Source organism: Chamaea fasciata, unplaced genomic scaffold (genome assembly GCF_029207755.1).
Source record: "Chamaea fasciata isolate MVZ Bird 193981 ecotype frontalis unplaced genomic scaffold, bChaFas1.0.hap1 SCAF_1, whole genome shotgun sequence".
In the NCBI taxonomy this organism is placed as follows: domain Eukaryota; kingdom Metazoa; phylum Chordata; class Aves; order Passeriformes; family Sylviidae; genus Chamaea; species Chamaea fasciata.
The window spans coordinates 56700458-56716171 of NW_027094086.1; the positions used below are offsets into that span (position 1 = coordinate 56700458).

General features: G+C 35.3%; 1 protein-coding gene across 1 annotated transcript in view; it reads left to right on the top strand.

Moving 5' to 3' along the window:
• Positions 1 to 15714, top strand: part of DOK6 (docking protein 6) — a 253368-nt gene that overhangs the window by 224906 nt on the left and 12748 nt on the right. The window lies entirely within an intron of this gene.

The window sequence follows — 15714 nt, forward strand, 5'->3', positions numbered from 1 at the left end:
AGCTGATATCTGAACAGTGATGGAGCTTGGAGTGATGCCTGGGTGCACAAAAAGCTATGCTCTGCTTCAGTGTTGTTTTGGTGGTGGGAGGGAAAAAAAGTAGTTCAGCACATCAAGAATGTTTAAACAAGAAAGGAATTTTGACTATTTCACAGCAAAACTCAATCTGGCAAGAAAGCACAACTGAATGTGAAAAATAATAGACTATTGTTTTATCAGGAAATTAAATCTTTTGTGGAAAAAAAATTCCAGTTTTTGGGTCAGACCAGGTCATTCTCATTCTGATGCTTTATATCCAAATTATACACTTTTCTGGTGCATGAAAAAAATTTGCATTGTGATACAGTAAATTAATATTCACAGTTTTCAGCAGGTGTGCTAACTTCTCATATGATAGTGGGACGTTCTGCTAAGTGCTGTGACATGACAGCAGCTGTGATAAATGGAGCTGAGATATTAAAATCTTTTAAGCAGCAACAGTATTCCAGCTGATAAAGCACCAGTTAAAAAAAAAAAAAAAAAGGTTTTATTTAGAGTTTCTAAGACAGGTAAACAGCCAAAGGAGTCCAGCAAGACACATTACAGGTGATAAAATGGTTAACGGTGTGTCACAGCTTACTGTCCTTCCATATATTTCTCTTCATTTCCCTCAATAATATTTAGTATATGCTCTATAAAGCATCCCTTTTTTATCAAGTCCCCTTTTAAATGTATGGGCTCTTGACGAACACATAGTACAGAAAGAGGGTTTTTCTACCTGAGACAGTCTAGGTGTTTGAAATAAATCCAACAAAGAAATAAATCTTACCTTCTATGGTAAAAAAATGAAATAGTAAATTTCAAGAACATTCAAAACCTACTGCAATATTTTCAGGATTCATGACATTAGATGTTACATTTTCTGCAAATCACTTCTAATGCTTAATGAAAAACATTTATGCATGATATTGCTGATGAACTTAAAAAACGTGATATGGAAATATGGAAGTAGGGGTTGTATGAATCCTTAGAAAAGTTATGTCTGACCTTCTCACCAAAAAGCTTTCCACCATCTATTGCTTCACAATATTTAAATTGTTAAATTAAAATAATATTTTAATATTAAAGTTAATATTTTTCAAAAATTTAAAAAGTCAACTATATATCTTTTTATAATTTATCAAATTAAAATTATTTTTAAAAGACTCTCATCTGCAAATAATATTTGGGGGGAGGGTTGGTTGGGTTGTTTTGTTATTTGCTGTTTTGTTTTTTTCTAAAACCAAAACCAACCTTCCTAGCTTAATATATAATACTAAAAGTTGTATATAGTGACAAAAATAAATTAAATAGCAGACTTTAGAGAGACACAGGAAATAAAATTCTAATAAATACTTTATATCATCCATCAGGATTTGAAAAATACATCACAGAGTCTACCTATCTTTGGAAATGCACTTTTACTATCATTTAATTAACAGACAAATCCTACTGTAATAATTCTGCTTTCTAGTTGCTTCTAGTTAGGCAGGAGTTAGAGCCATTACAAGATGATGCTAATAGGAGGAAAATAAAAGAGGCTCTGTTTGAAGAGGTGCTCCCTTTTGTCACTAAAAAGAACTGTACTCCATCCATGAGATTTTACCTTTGAGCATCAAGGAGTAAAAGAGGTAGCACAGTGATTGCTATTACTACAGAATAATGAAAAGAGTGTTTTACCCTCTGCATGACATTCCAGGCAGAAAGATTAGGAAGCTGGAATCCTCCCAACCCTATTCCTACTACATCACAGGTGGATTGAGCAAGGGACAGATTGTCTTAGTGTTTTGATATTGATCATAATTTGAAATTATTCTCACTGGTTTCATAGCTTCTAGTTGGTAAGTAAAAGATATGTGAATATTAGGCTTCTGTTAGGCAAAAATAGGGCATCAAAAGAACTGGAAAGGATTTTGTGCAAAATCACAGAAGTGACTACAGTAGATGTAAAGTCTTTGATCAAAAGGTGATACTCAGTAAATCAAAAACCGCATTCTACTTTGAGGAGAGGAGGAAAAGCTTTCTGTCAGATGGTGCCCCTATTCTTAAACTTAGCAAAGAATGCTATTTGCCTGCTTTACTCAGTTCAGAGTTAAAATACTAAGATAATGCTTCCTTTTCTTCCAACCCACTTCTTGCAAAGGTGCTGTCACATGAAACAGCATGTCCTGTAGAGGTTTTCCTCTTTCCTTTCCTTTCCTTTCCTTTCCTTTCCTTTCCTTTCCTTTCCTTTCCTTTCCTTTCCTTTCCTTTCCTTTCCTTTCCTTTCCTTTCCTTTCCTTTCCTTTCCTTTCCTTTCCTTTCCTTTCCTTTCCTTTCCTTTCCTTTCCTTTCCTTTCCTTTCCTTTCCTTTCCTTTCCTTTCCTTTCCTTTCCTTTCCTTTCCTTTCCTTTCCTTTCCATTCCATTCCATTTCTTTCCTTCTTTGCTTTTGGGGGAAAGAAAATTCAAGATATTGTAATACATCTCTGCTGCTTTTTCAAGGCAGTTAATTTTTAAAATTAAGACAAATACTGGTTGGTAGAAACAGCAACACTGCATTTTTCAGTATGTTCCTTGCTTCTAACGTTTCCTTATTTTTGCCGTTAAAGTAACAATTTAGTAGGGATAGGATGGGTCTGTAATGGATCATGACAGTCCGGTTGCCTGAGTCATTGCTATTTAGTCATTCTACCAAAGACATAAAAATTGTATTTCCCCTTGCTCATTGCTTCTACTGAAATCCCTAGGTATTGTCTGAGAAACACATTTGTAGGCACAAAGCATATGGTTCACAGCCCTCAGCAGCAGGTCTGAATACCTTCTAAAATTTAGATAGCTCCCCAGTCACATTTTAAATTCAGTTCCAGATTATCCTCTAAGGAAAATGGACAGACAGATTTCACATCCCAGAAAATTTCCTTTTTTAGTATATGGCTGTTCTCAAAAGGCAAAAAATATGCTTATTTCATTTTGTTTTTTCAAAGTGGATTTATGAAGCCATTGTTGTAGTGACTAGCTGACATTCTGAGGTAGTACCTCAATTTCTGAGCTGCTTTAGAGGCTTCTGTACCCATTGCTGTATTTCATTAAATATTCATTGCAAGGAGACATAACTGGAAGTAACTAACTGGATCCCATTCTCCCACTTATGAAGGAAAATACAAAATCTTAAAAGAATGCAAAGATCATGCGAGAGACAAAGCTCTCCAAAAATTATGGAATGCTCCCTCTTCTGTGCCTTAGTAGTGCTCGGGTCTGCAGCTGCAACACTATATAAAGAAAATTATTTTAACTGCAAGTTCTAGCAATGGGATGTAAATATGGTGATTTTGTGATGCAGAATCAGTGTCCTGAATAATCAGGATAGCGCAGTCATCACTGGTGTGAGGTATAACATAAAAGATTATAGTTCTTTTTCTGATTGTGGAGTAAATACCCATCTATATTTTGTTAATAGCATAACTGTTCTATAAGAATTATCTCACACCTCAGCCTGAAGACTCAGCTAAGAAATATACATTACTGTTTTGTTCTGTTTAAAAAGTGATGAGTAGAAGTCCTCACAATTTCTAATTTTTGATTATTATTGCTCCAGGGAGGACTAGGCTATAAAGACATAAATTGGAAAAACTGGTAAAAGTAATTTGTTTTATGAAATTGTTTTTTAGGGGGATTGGGGGTTTTGTTTGTTTTGTTAGTTGTTCCACTTTAAATTGTCCTCACTGTACTCTTAACATAGAGAATATATATGTTTAATTTTAGTTTGGCTTTACCCTTGCAACCTGAAGCCAGTACCTCATACAGCACAGGTTTGCAAGCTGCCATTTTGCCTTAGTGTAAAAGTATGATATCATGTTTCACCAGATATGGTACCTGCAGAGTTGTCATTTCTGCTGAATTCATACCTTAACTTCCTTTTAAATCACAGCTGATTTTCAACTCTCTAAATTCCTCCCTTTTTTTTTTTTTTTTTTTTTGGTCCAGCCAGAAGGCTACATGTATTCTATTATTTACTTCCCTCCTTTTAGAGCTGTACTTGTAAACCTAAAAATCTACATGCAAGGTAATAATTTTTGCAGTGTTCATGGAGAAGTAGTACCATAACTCAGGAATACTGTCTCATATTGTATGCTTCCACATTATATGCTGCTCTGCTATAATAGGCACTGAAAGGAAAAATAATAGCACAAAAGGCAGCAAGCCGTGATGGCGGAAGTTGGTTTGAATCTCTTTTGTGTCTGAGCTGCAGTTTCTGGATTTCACATGCCACTTTGTGACTGCCAATAGCTCCAAGTGACTGGAGCACTGGATGGTCTAGCCATCTGTATGAAATTCCAGAGATTTTATTTAGAAACTGTGAAGTGGATCCTCTATATACTTTTCTTTCCCTTCTACTGCTGATGACTCCATGCTATCCATCTTGCTTTTAGCTAAACTGCTACCAACCACCAATACCTGTAGCATTCAACCCTTCAGGGAGATTAATTCATCTTTGTTCACCTCAGCATCTCTTACTTGTGTGCTACAACTGCAGACATCCGTAATGAATTTAAAATCTGTGTTAACAGTTCTTTCCAGTTAAAGCCAATGGCAAAATCACCATCGGTAAAGTGCCTTGCTTTAATGTAACACTCCTTTCTCTAAATGTCTGTATGAAGTGTAATTACTTTGTACATGTCATGTTCTGATATGATTGCTGCTTATTGTCTTGTGCTGTGGGCACTTTTTTTTTTTTTTTTGTCATTTCCTGACTTGTTTTAGTAACACTTAACTAGCAGGCAGTGAGATAGGACAGGATGAATGCCATTTAAGAGGTGATAGTTCTCTCCCCGTTCCTGCTTCAGCAGATCAGTCAATTGGGTTTGTCAAGACTCTCTTCCCAGCAGCTGGAATTAAGGAAATCTTTTGAAGGGGCTGCTGCTGTGCTGCTCAAACAACTTCTGTGATTTCAGAGGCCACAAAAGGGTTGTTAACGGAAAGGCATCCTCAGCTAAGGAATGGAAAAAAGCAAAACACAGGACAGAATATTTACAAGTTTAATAATGAATTTCCAGGGAAGGCACGTGGGTGGTAATTTCAATGTTTTTTACTATTATCATTGGTTTTCATATTATGTTTATTTGCTTATTTATGGAGGAAGATGGGTGTGGAAGGAAGTGCCTTGGCTTGAGATGTTTTTTCTGTTGTCTAAACAAGGAAAAGGCACTCCTCCCATCTCCAGAAACAACAGACCAAGCTCTTTGAAACCCCTTACCAGATTTACCTCCACTCATTTCCTCTATTGTTACACAAGTCTGATAAAAATGGCACAGTTTGTTCACACTGAATCACAGTGAATTCCCTTTCAGTGAACAAAAAATAAAAAGAACATCACTTGCATCCCTCAGTGAATTAGAGCCATTGTTTTTGATTTCCTGGTGGGTAATTGAAGGCTTTTACAGCTAGAAGAAATTATTTATAGAGTCATGAAAAATGGATTAACTTTCCTGAGTGCTTCATTGATGGTTTAGACATCTACTTTATTCCAATTAAACTTCTATAATCTAAAAATCAATAAACTTCTTTATTTTAGAGAATAAATTTTAGAGGAAAATAATTTGTTTAGTCTCTGTGAACTGCCTTATTGCCACATATTTTATATATGCAATCTCTGCAAGGAACAAAAGAACTCAGAATGCTGTTACCCCCAGTACAGACAGAAACTTTTCCTTTATTCCATCCATTTAATAAACTGTTCAACCATGTCCAATGGCTACTACCAACATCTCAAGATATACCTCAAATACATGTCATAAATTCCATTTCTGTATTTTTGTGTACTGTGCCTGCTGTCTCAAGCCTTATTAAGGACAGTCTATAATTCCAAATTGCACTTTAAAAAAGAAAATCCTTTCTCCTTTAGGATTGGTGGGGAGGTATGTCTTCCTGCTTTCAAGTGTTTCAGGAAACTTTTTAACATTTCCAGAGAGCTAATTATCAGCTAATACAATATTTTGCTTTTTTATGGTATCTCCTGTAACTATCTAGTTGCAGCTTGAAATAACATTAAGGTCTTCTACAGAATATTTCTAAGGACAATTTAATAGAAAGTTATTTCATCGATAGCTTAAATCTGAATACCAAATGGTTTAATAAAATCTTTTAATATACAGGTAAAAAAGTAGATTTTGAAAGGTAGAAGTTCTGAAAGCTGTGTTTCATCCCTGCAAATAATAATGTGTGATCTTCTCTGAATTTTTCTCATTGGTGACAGAATAAGAAAAAAAAAAAGAAAAATCTTTAGTAGTTTTAAATAAGTCATTTTATCAAACTGGGAAAGGTGCTTTTACCTCCCACAAAACACCCTCCTCCTTCTCTTCCCAGCAAAATGCACACAAGCAAGACTAATTCCCTGTGTTACAACATAAATACAAAGTTCCTTGAAGGAAAGCCACTTTACCAGAGTCCAAGACTTTTTCCTGTTCTTGGACAGCATTGCCTACAGTTTGAACAGCACTTTGTCCTCAGATACTTCTAGGGAAGCACAGTAATGGGATGACTCTGAGGTTTGTAACAGAGATAGAAGAAAATGATCAAAAACAGATGATGAATTTTGCTGTTTTTGTGAAGTGAGAAGCCCTTGGCACAAACAGGACTGGATCTGCAGTGCAACCGTTTGAAGAGGTAATCTCAGGCACAGCTGATGCTAAAATGATGGTCCTGTTACACCTCAGAACCATTTCTGACCACCAGGCATTCCTGCCTTTTTGAACACCCCAGAAATGGAGCATATCCAACTCCACAGTGGAAACTGAACATGCATAAAACATGTTTTGCAATTAGATTTGCCTTTTTTGTGTGTTTGTTTTTGATAAGGGTTAGTTTCGCTAACATCAATTTCCCTATTTCCCTGGCTCTTCGGGTGTGCAAAGAAACTGGCTGGGGGCTCAAAAGGAAGGGTTCAGATGTACCACCTGAATGTCTTCGACTTTATGTTTTATCTGTGTTTAGTTCTCACGTTCTGCTCACATAATAAAATTGTCTTTTAAATATAGTTTTTGTAGAATAGATATCCATTTGGGCTGGCATAAATCCTTTATCCCCATTTTTTTAATCTTTTGTTAAGCAATGTAAGCTGTATTGCCTGCCAAATTTTTTCTCTATTTTTTTTTTCCAATCAAGGCTGTATTTTACTTACATAAATTGTGGTGAAAAACATATTCCCTCCATTCTGTCACACCAAATTTGCTCCCTGACTTTGTTCTCAGACCTCATGTGCTGAGTTTCATTTTATGGCAATTTTTTATGGGCTAGTGATAAAACTTTGTGAATGGAGTGTTTATAATGAAAATACTACCAGTCCAGGAAATACTGGCCACACTAAAGATCAGCAGAATTATAACAGCCACAAGATTAAACAGTACTGGCCAATCAGCCCCCAGTGGTACTCTCTTTTCGAAGGCAGTATACTATCTTCACACTACACACTTTTTATGGATGTAAGTAATTTTTGCCTTCATTTCACTTTAGATACTCTAATGTTAAATTAGAAATTCACTGTTACACTCCATCTCTGTAGTATCAGTTGAATTTCATCAGGCCTGTATAGTGCTTTCTGGAATAGCGTATCCAAGGGGGAATGATTTGAAATGCAATAAATATTTAACACCGACATATTCCATATCATCCAACTGATATGCAGTGTATAAATTTGCATTTTTACATTGAATTTTTAGTAAGGTGCTTTCTGTTACATCAGTGATAGATTTAGGCATTGATTTTTTAACAATCTATCTGATAAAATCTCTCTTTTGACTGGGCATTTAGTTTGGCTGTAATAAAAATGCAACATCAACATTTTGAGGAAGGGAAAAGTGAACACTGAGCTAACAAATTGGTCAACCAGGATGATAACACTACATACAGAGCTACCAGCTTTAAATTTGGTACATGTACTTTGCAAGGATGTAAAAGAAAATTATACTCCAAATCGATTTCTTCCCAGAGATCTACCATCAGTTCACTTCCTGCTCTACCCAGTAGTCAAAGGCAGATAGCAAAGTGTGGAGCTCTACCTACTTCAGACATGGCAGAAAATTATTTAAGGAAAAGTAACTCACTCCACGCAATTTTATCTACTCTTCACATTTGTTTCTTTTTTTACTGGCTTTGTATTCTTCCTGCTTTCCAGTTATTCCAGGAGCAAGTTAATTTTTGAGTATTTTCTTTTGTTGGCTTGGTATGCCTCCATGGCACAAAAAAAACCAGTAAAATAACTTTTTTGTTGCAGTTTTTCCTAGCTGTTTTCCCCCCACTTTAGCCTTTCCCATATGCACTTAGGATCAGAGCATTATTTTCATCTCCTTTCTTGCATTCTGCAATTGGATCTCATTCAAATGTTCCTTGAAGTGAAGGAAATCGTCACTTGCAGAAATTTCTCCTCTACCTTTTTTTTCCTTAGTATTACCAACATGGAATGTCTGCTGTGTGAGGTTTCTGTTTAAAAAGTTCATTGAGTTTTGAGCTTGAATAGGAAAGTGAAACTACATGCATTATGTATAAAAATGCTTAGTCTTTGTTTACTTTTGTGGTGAATGAAATAAATTTACATGGCACAGGCACAAGGTCAGAAACACCTAGTATTCTCATTATAAACCTCGATTTTACAACCTATGTGGAGATGTTTTATATTAGGTTTTATATTAGTTTCTGGTTGACTGAGCCTGTGGTTTGAAGGATAAATTAGGCCAGGGATGCTAGCCACCTTGGAAAAAGTACTCAGACTTTTCAGGTAGCTTTGTTAGGGCACTCATTCAAGATTTTATTTGCTGTTAATTAACTTGCTGGCATTTTGATACATTTCAGTATTAAACTGCCCACATTTCCTCTCAAAAGCTTTTCTTCAAGGTCGTGATGCCTGTATCTTTCAGTACAAAACAAAATCCTTGGTCATAGTCACTTCTCCATACACACAAATTTTGGATCATCTGTGCAATGGGTCAGAGAAACATATAACTATTCTAACTTAGTGAAGTCAGGAAGAGCAGCTCAATACTTTCTTTACCTTAGTTTAAAAAAAAAAAAAAAAAAAAAAAAAAAAAAAGAAAGAGTTTTTTTTCTCTCACAAGAAAAATGGCTGAAAAGAAAGCATTTCATGGCATTATAGAATAGTTTGGGTTGCAAGATGAAGCTGCTCAGTCCCAGGCTATCAGGGTTCCCTGAAAAACATTTTTAGATCAATAAACAAAAAAATCAAAGTATTACTGCAGAAAATTTCACTTCTATAGAATCCATGAAACCAAACTCAGGAACCCTTCTTTCTGAGAGTCTTCATCTGGAAAATGATGTTTGTTTTGTAGCAAATTTGGACCTTAGCCTAATTTTGTGTCAAGTGGGAACATGATTGAACCTCCTTCAACTGTGTTGGCATAATTAAAGAGCTGGACTCAGGACAGAGAGTGAGAGGAGGCTGGTTTAGTACTCCAACATTAGCACAAGTGTAAAAAGCTGCAAAGACAAAATGAATTAATCTCTGCAAGGACTGGTGTGGTCTTTATATGGAAGACAACACAAGAAAGCTATGTACAAGCTTACTACGCTTACCTGCACATTGGCTCAGAGCACAAAACTACAAAAAATGCTGCTTCACCTTCTTTTAATTAATCTCCTTGAAATTCATGCATGCAGGCCTACAGTTACAGATAATAAATAGAAGAGCACAAGTCAAAGAGATATAATATCTAAAATAGATCTATATTTCAAAATATGTGGCAGATTTTGGCTTGGGAAACATGAGCAAAAAGGGAAAAAGACTATTGGGTAATGTGAGATGTGTAAATAACTTACTTTTCCCTGCCCTGGAGGGAGACGCTAGGTAGTAGGGATTTATATATGTCTCCTCCCTTTATAAACACACGTAAATTATTAGGAAAAAAAACCCTAATGGAAACCAATTGAAAGTAGAGAGCAAGATTAACCTACTCATCCTTGAGAAAGATGTGGTTGATGTTCTAATATTTCTACCACTAGAGTTACATCAACTAGTGATAGTCTAAATAGGTGAATCACAGGTTAAGTGCAGCAGGACAGCAAGTATTTAAAAACACTTCCCAGAAAAACACAGCAGCAATTAAGCTGACCTGGCCCTCAGTCAGTACATTGGTTTTAATTACATGTTTCAAGATGCTGCTTTTAAACACCTGCTGTTTTAGGTAGGGGTACAGATGAAATAATGCTTGGTTTTCCTGTGCATAATATTTACATGCAATTCACAATGTAGGTATTGAAACAATTTTTCTGTGTTTCAAAATATTGCCATGTAGACATGCTCTTCATGAAACTCCAGCATTATTGTGCCAGAACTAGAATGCTGAAAATCAGCATATTGTAAATTTACTGGTCTTAAACTGACAATCCTGCAGTCTCTGTTTCATGCATATGTAAAGCCCCTTCTTTTCTAGAGGAGGACTTGATGACAATGCCAAAGACTTTTAAGTTAAATAATAGTCTCGCAGTTCTGGAAAGTGATGTGGCTCTGTAACAAATATGTATCTGCTTAGGTACTTACTAATCTTGATGCTGTACAGGAAAAAAGTTACTATTTTTATTTCAAATGCTGAGGAAATTAATTTTTTTTTTCAATTAAGAATGCAAAACAAATATTTCAAAGGGGGAGGGGTGAGAGTTTGTCATTCAATCTCTTCATATATTTCCTATTTATTTTATTCTCAATTTAAATTAGTTTTATTCAAAAGTATTTATAATACACAAACTAAACCATTTTCTTAAAAATCTGTTTCAAAAATTAGGTTTTATGATAATCTTTCTCCCTTCAGAAAGATAGATGTATCTGATGAAATTAAACCCAAAAGTATCTTAGATCATATGAAAGTTGGAGCCCAGCTGTGCTCCCTGGAGTTTTTATTCCAACTGCAGCTAAATTCAAAGGAAAATTTGTATTTCTTTATTTGGAACAAAAACAGGCCCACAGTTTCACTTTCAATAAGTATATGGAAATCAATATGCTGTAATGTAGTTTATGCTATTTTTCAGTTTCCATCTGCTGCCTTCCATTGCGTCTTTTTGTGACTGACAGCATAATAATTGCTGCACCAATTAATGCCCTTCCAATCCAACTGCATCATTACTGCAAAATAAATGTTTTGCTTTGTAGCAGTTTGTCCTGCTATGAAACTTTGCTTTAGTTATTCCAATCATCTAACAGCAGAAAAGGAAAAGCTGCTTTGTCATCAGTAGCTCAATAGAAGACACTGTATATTCAATACAGAGGGTTGGCAGAATTTTAACCAGTATCAATTTATAAATAGGATGGCAGCAATCATTTATTTTCTGCCTTAAATGAAAGTATCCTTTTTGATGCAATAATAGCCACTTAACTGATTTGAGACCGAAGTAGGGGGGCTTTTTAGAGAAATGTTTTTTTCTTTATTCAGAATAAATTTGGAGTCTCTTTCTCTGCAACAAAATCTCTTAGAGGATAAAAGCTTCCATCTGAAATAAGCAGTCATAAAAATTTAGTTCTTTTCACTAAGAGTTTGATTTTCCCAAGTGGGATTTCAAGGCATAGCTACAGTGCCTTTCCCACTGTCCTGTGTCTTAACAAAAATGCTGCAAAGAATGACAGAGGTTGAAGCACTTTGAGACAAGTTTCCCCATTCTAACGATATCCTCAGTGCAGTCTCTGGGCCTTCTCTGGTATAAATAGGAGCTTTCACTGCTGTTGGGAGACTCCTTAGAGAATGCAAACTGAGATTAAAGACTGATACTAGTTTAAGGGACTTTTCTGGCTCAAGAGATGCATTTATGTTGTCCAGTGAGAATTGTGTGAGGAAACAACATAGAGATAACTTCTGCTAACTAACGTTTCATTCCTGAAACATCTGTTAGCTAATTGGGTTTTTTCCACCTTCTTACACTATCCCTTTGTGCAATGATAAAATATCATCATCTCTGTTTCCCTGCTTCCCAGAGTGTTCTGTTTATTGTGAACAGAATTGTCCAATTAATATTTCTAAAAAGAAACAACTGCTTTACAATGGAACAATTGATTCACTTTATTTATTCTTAGCTTGCACTGATTGATTCATAGAAATTTCTTTTGAGCAGTCATGTTTTTCTACAGCATTTATAGAAATATCTATAACAATCACAACTTCTTGCAATCATGAAGACTCAGAGACTCCCAAATAAAAAACACAATACAAATAAAGATACCCAGTTGGCTTTATTTTAATGACTTCAATTTGGGGCTCATAATCTTGGAAATGGAAATATCAAATTTTATTTTCAAAAATAAATTTATTATTCTTACCTAGAAAAATAGAAATGCATTAGAAGTACTTCCTTTTGTTTGTAAAGTCATCTGTTCAGAGGTTAAGAAATCCCAGTTGAAAGCTTGCTGTGCAGCTGCAGATGTCTTTACTTTTACCTAATGGCTATCTCATATAAAGTAATTAAAGGCCTGCAACAGAAGCTGAAACACAGGAGCCTCTGGTTCTATTAATTTTTAATCACTGTACTGCAGAAACATAAACTTATATTAGATCTTGTCTGGGAAAAGCTTAGTCACGGGGTTTCAAAAGTGCTCTTGCATCAGAGCTGTGAGCAGTCTGGTGGCGATGGCATTCGCCCGCATTTCGTGGCACATTGCTCACAGGTCATCATTCTCCAAACCAACCATCTGGCAGGGAAATCAGCCTGAGAAAAAACCTGCCATCTCTTCCCCTGGGCTGCTTGTTCCTGCTCCTCAGCTTTGCCAGTACAGAGATCTGTAGGGCTCTTGCTAACCAGATGACCAAAGAGCTTCAGTCTACAAAGCAGCTTTTCAGTCTCCATGGCTCAGCTGAGGGAGAGTGAACAGCAGCGTCAGTACAGAGCTTATTTTCCACAGAAGGTGTAATGTTGAACCTTACCCACAGGCAGAGGGGAATTTTAACACAGGACTTGTACATCAGAGATGAGTGCTCTAATCGAAGAACATCAGATGAGAATGTCTTGAATTCTTGTATTGGAAAGAAAAGAGTGACCTTTATTTCATTTAGACCAAAAAAAAAAAAAGGATTGGCACTTGCCTTCTGGTTAAGAATTTGAATTCTGAATCAAAAACAGAAACATCTCCCAATAAGCAGCAGTAAGGGAATTTTTAAAGCTTATCCCTGGATCTCTTCTCCTTTTTTTTTTTTTTTTCTCCTTTTCATTTAGCTTAGTACTGCAAGTTTTCTCTCAGAAGTTGTGATCGATCTACTTATATGTACATCAGTCACTGCTGTTACTAGGAAACCATTGGGTTTTTCCTCTAAAGAATTGTTATAAATAAGCACCATGCCATGAAATAAGATACTTGTGTATACTGCCTCTGCTTCCAACATAATTAAGATCAGGAAAAATCTAATTTAATGTAATTTGCAGGGTTACATTAAATTTTCTTGATGGATCATTCATATCTAATCATATCTAATTGCTTTGGACTGCAGCTTCATTGCATTCTATAATCCTGAGAGGAAATTTGAATAAAGGATGAAGCAGTCTGAATAATACCTATGTTTCCTGCCCTGGAACAAAAAAAAAAAAAAAAAAAAAAAAAAAAAAAAAAAAAAAAAGCACAACTTTGCCACTGTGAGCCATGGGGAAAAAAAAACTCCCCCAGCTCTATTGGTGTCTTCAGGTCATGAAATCTGTGTGAATCAAATTCATCTTATGCTGACTTCAGAAGAATTGTAGGGAAGAGTTAGTTTTGTGTTCTTAAAAGCAGCTGTGGTACCAAAGAGCTGCAAAATCCATAAACAGTAGTATTCTTCTTCCTCTCTCTTAACTTTTAAGGCCCAAATATGACTGAAGCAGGAAATTGAGAAAGCTGTGGAACTTTAATCCTTTACTGCAAAAACTTTACCTGTATCTTTAGTTTCAAAATCCTTACTGCTGACATAAAGTGTAACTTTGGAGACACTGCAGTACCTAGGGCTCCATAAGGCTGACCAGCTGTATGAAATATATTTAGGAATGAAAATAAAAGGAACCATTATAATATAGAATTTCCAGTATATTATATACTGGATTTTAACAAAAAGATGAAAAATGCCCTAGCTTTTGGAAATTTTCTACTAAAAAGTCTTAAGTCAACTTGGAACCTTTGGACTATGTTATTATTTTGCCACCATCATTTTCTTATTCTTTTATTGAAGTATATTAAAATAATTAGTTGGGTTATTTAAAATATATGTTGAAAGTAAATATATTCCCTAGACCCATTCTTTCCAAGCTCATAACTTTTCTACTACCCATAGCTTTCTCATTTCATTTGAACAAATGTCCTCTATTCTTTTTCCTATTATTTTCATAGATTGATGTCATACTGTTCAGCTTGAGCCTCAACCAGAAGTCTTAGACATCTTGGCTCTGTTAAGTGTGCCTTAATCTTTTTGATCTGTCTCTTGTCTTTCACTACATATCCTAGCAGTTAGGAGAGAAGCCACTTCTCCTCCTTAACTCCTTTGGTTGCAGAATGGCAAAAATCAGGCCTGTTGTGACATTCAGCATTTACAAATTTTCTTTTAAAGAAAAACAAGGGATGTGCTGGCTTTTGAGGCAAATATACAGGAAATGAAAGACCTGAATTTAATTTTATTTTAAACCCTAATAGGTTCAAATTCATCTTCCACATTCTAAGACACTGCCTGAATTCCTTAGCAAGAAAAATAGTTTCTAAAAATTAGTGTATTAGGGGCACTCTTCATCACTGTATTAAAGCTATAGTGTTCTACAAAAGTGGGTTTAAAATTATTAATACAAGATACAGCACATGACACAAATAGGCCTGGAACTCTGTGGCTGGTAAGTCTCTTTACTCCTGCTTGTTGTCACAGGGATTGTTGTATACTCTTTGTATAAAATACATGAAGTGAATGAAGGAAAGTTATACCTTGTCATATTTTATTAGTAGGAAAGAGACAAATTTTACATATGAAATCATGTGCCTGGTTTAGCAGTTCCTTATGGCATTTAAAAGATAAATTTTTCTAGCTTCTGGGTAAAAGGAAAGCAAGATCTTGCATCCTCAGAAGTAAATGCAGCAGATTTAGATCACAAAATTAAAATCTAGAATAATTCATCTTCTCGTGTTTAGGTTTGCATTAGATTAAGAAATAAAGTGACAGTAATTGAGATTTAATCCCAAATAAAAGTAAAAAATTAATAAAAGCCTTATTTAATATCACAGTTAAAAACTGGTTGAAGCAATAAAACCTTTAAGACTATTTACAAACATTATCAGCTACTGTGCAGCTCAAAGGTCACAGTCACCATAAACTTTAATTCAGTTTGATGCAAGAGCTTCTTGAAGCAAAAAACATTTAAACCTTTCATCTCAGTCAAGTTTTGGTAACCAATGTCAATTTAACCCAATGAATTAATACTAAGAATACACATAAAAAATTCATCCTGCTTGCTTGTGCTGTGAAAGGGATTTTATGATCATTAACATGCCACTGGGAATTCAGATTCTGGTTTTATTGTCTTCAATGTCACAAAGATGTACCTTTTATTTTACTTTTCATTAGTTGGGTATTTTTCTCTCTTGTATTGCAATTGCCCACTATTGCTCTGATATTCTCATGTTCATGGGGTTTTTTCATGAGGAAGTCAGTAACATGTTATGATCAAAGTTTTCCAAATGCAAGTTTGGAAAACTTTTCCCAAATCTGATGAACATCATCCTTGG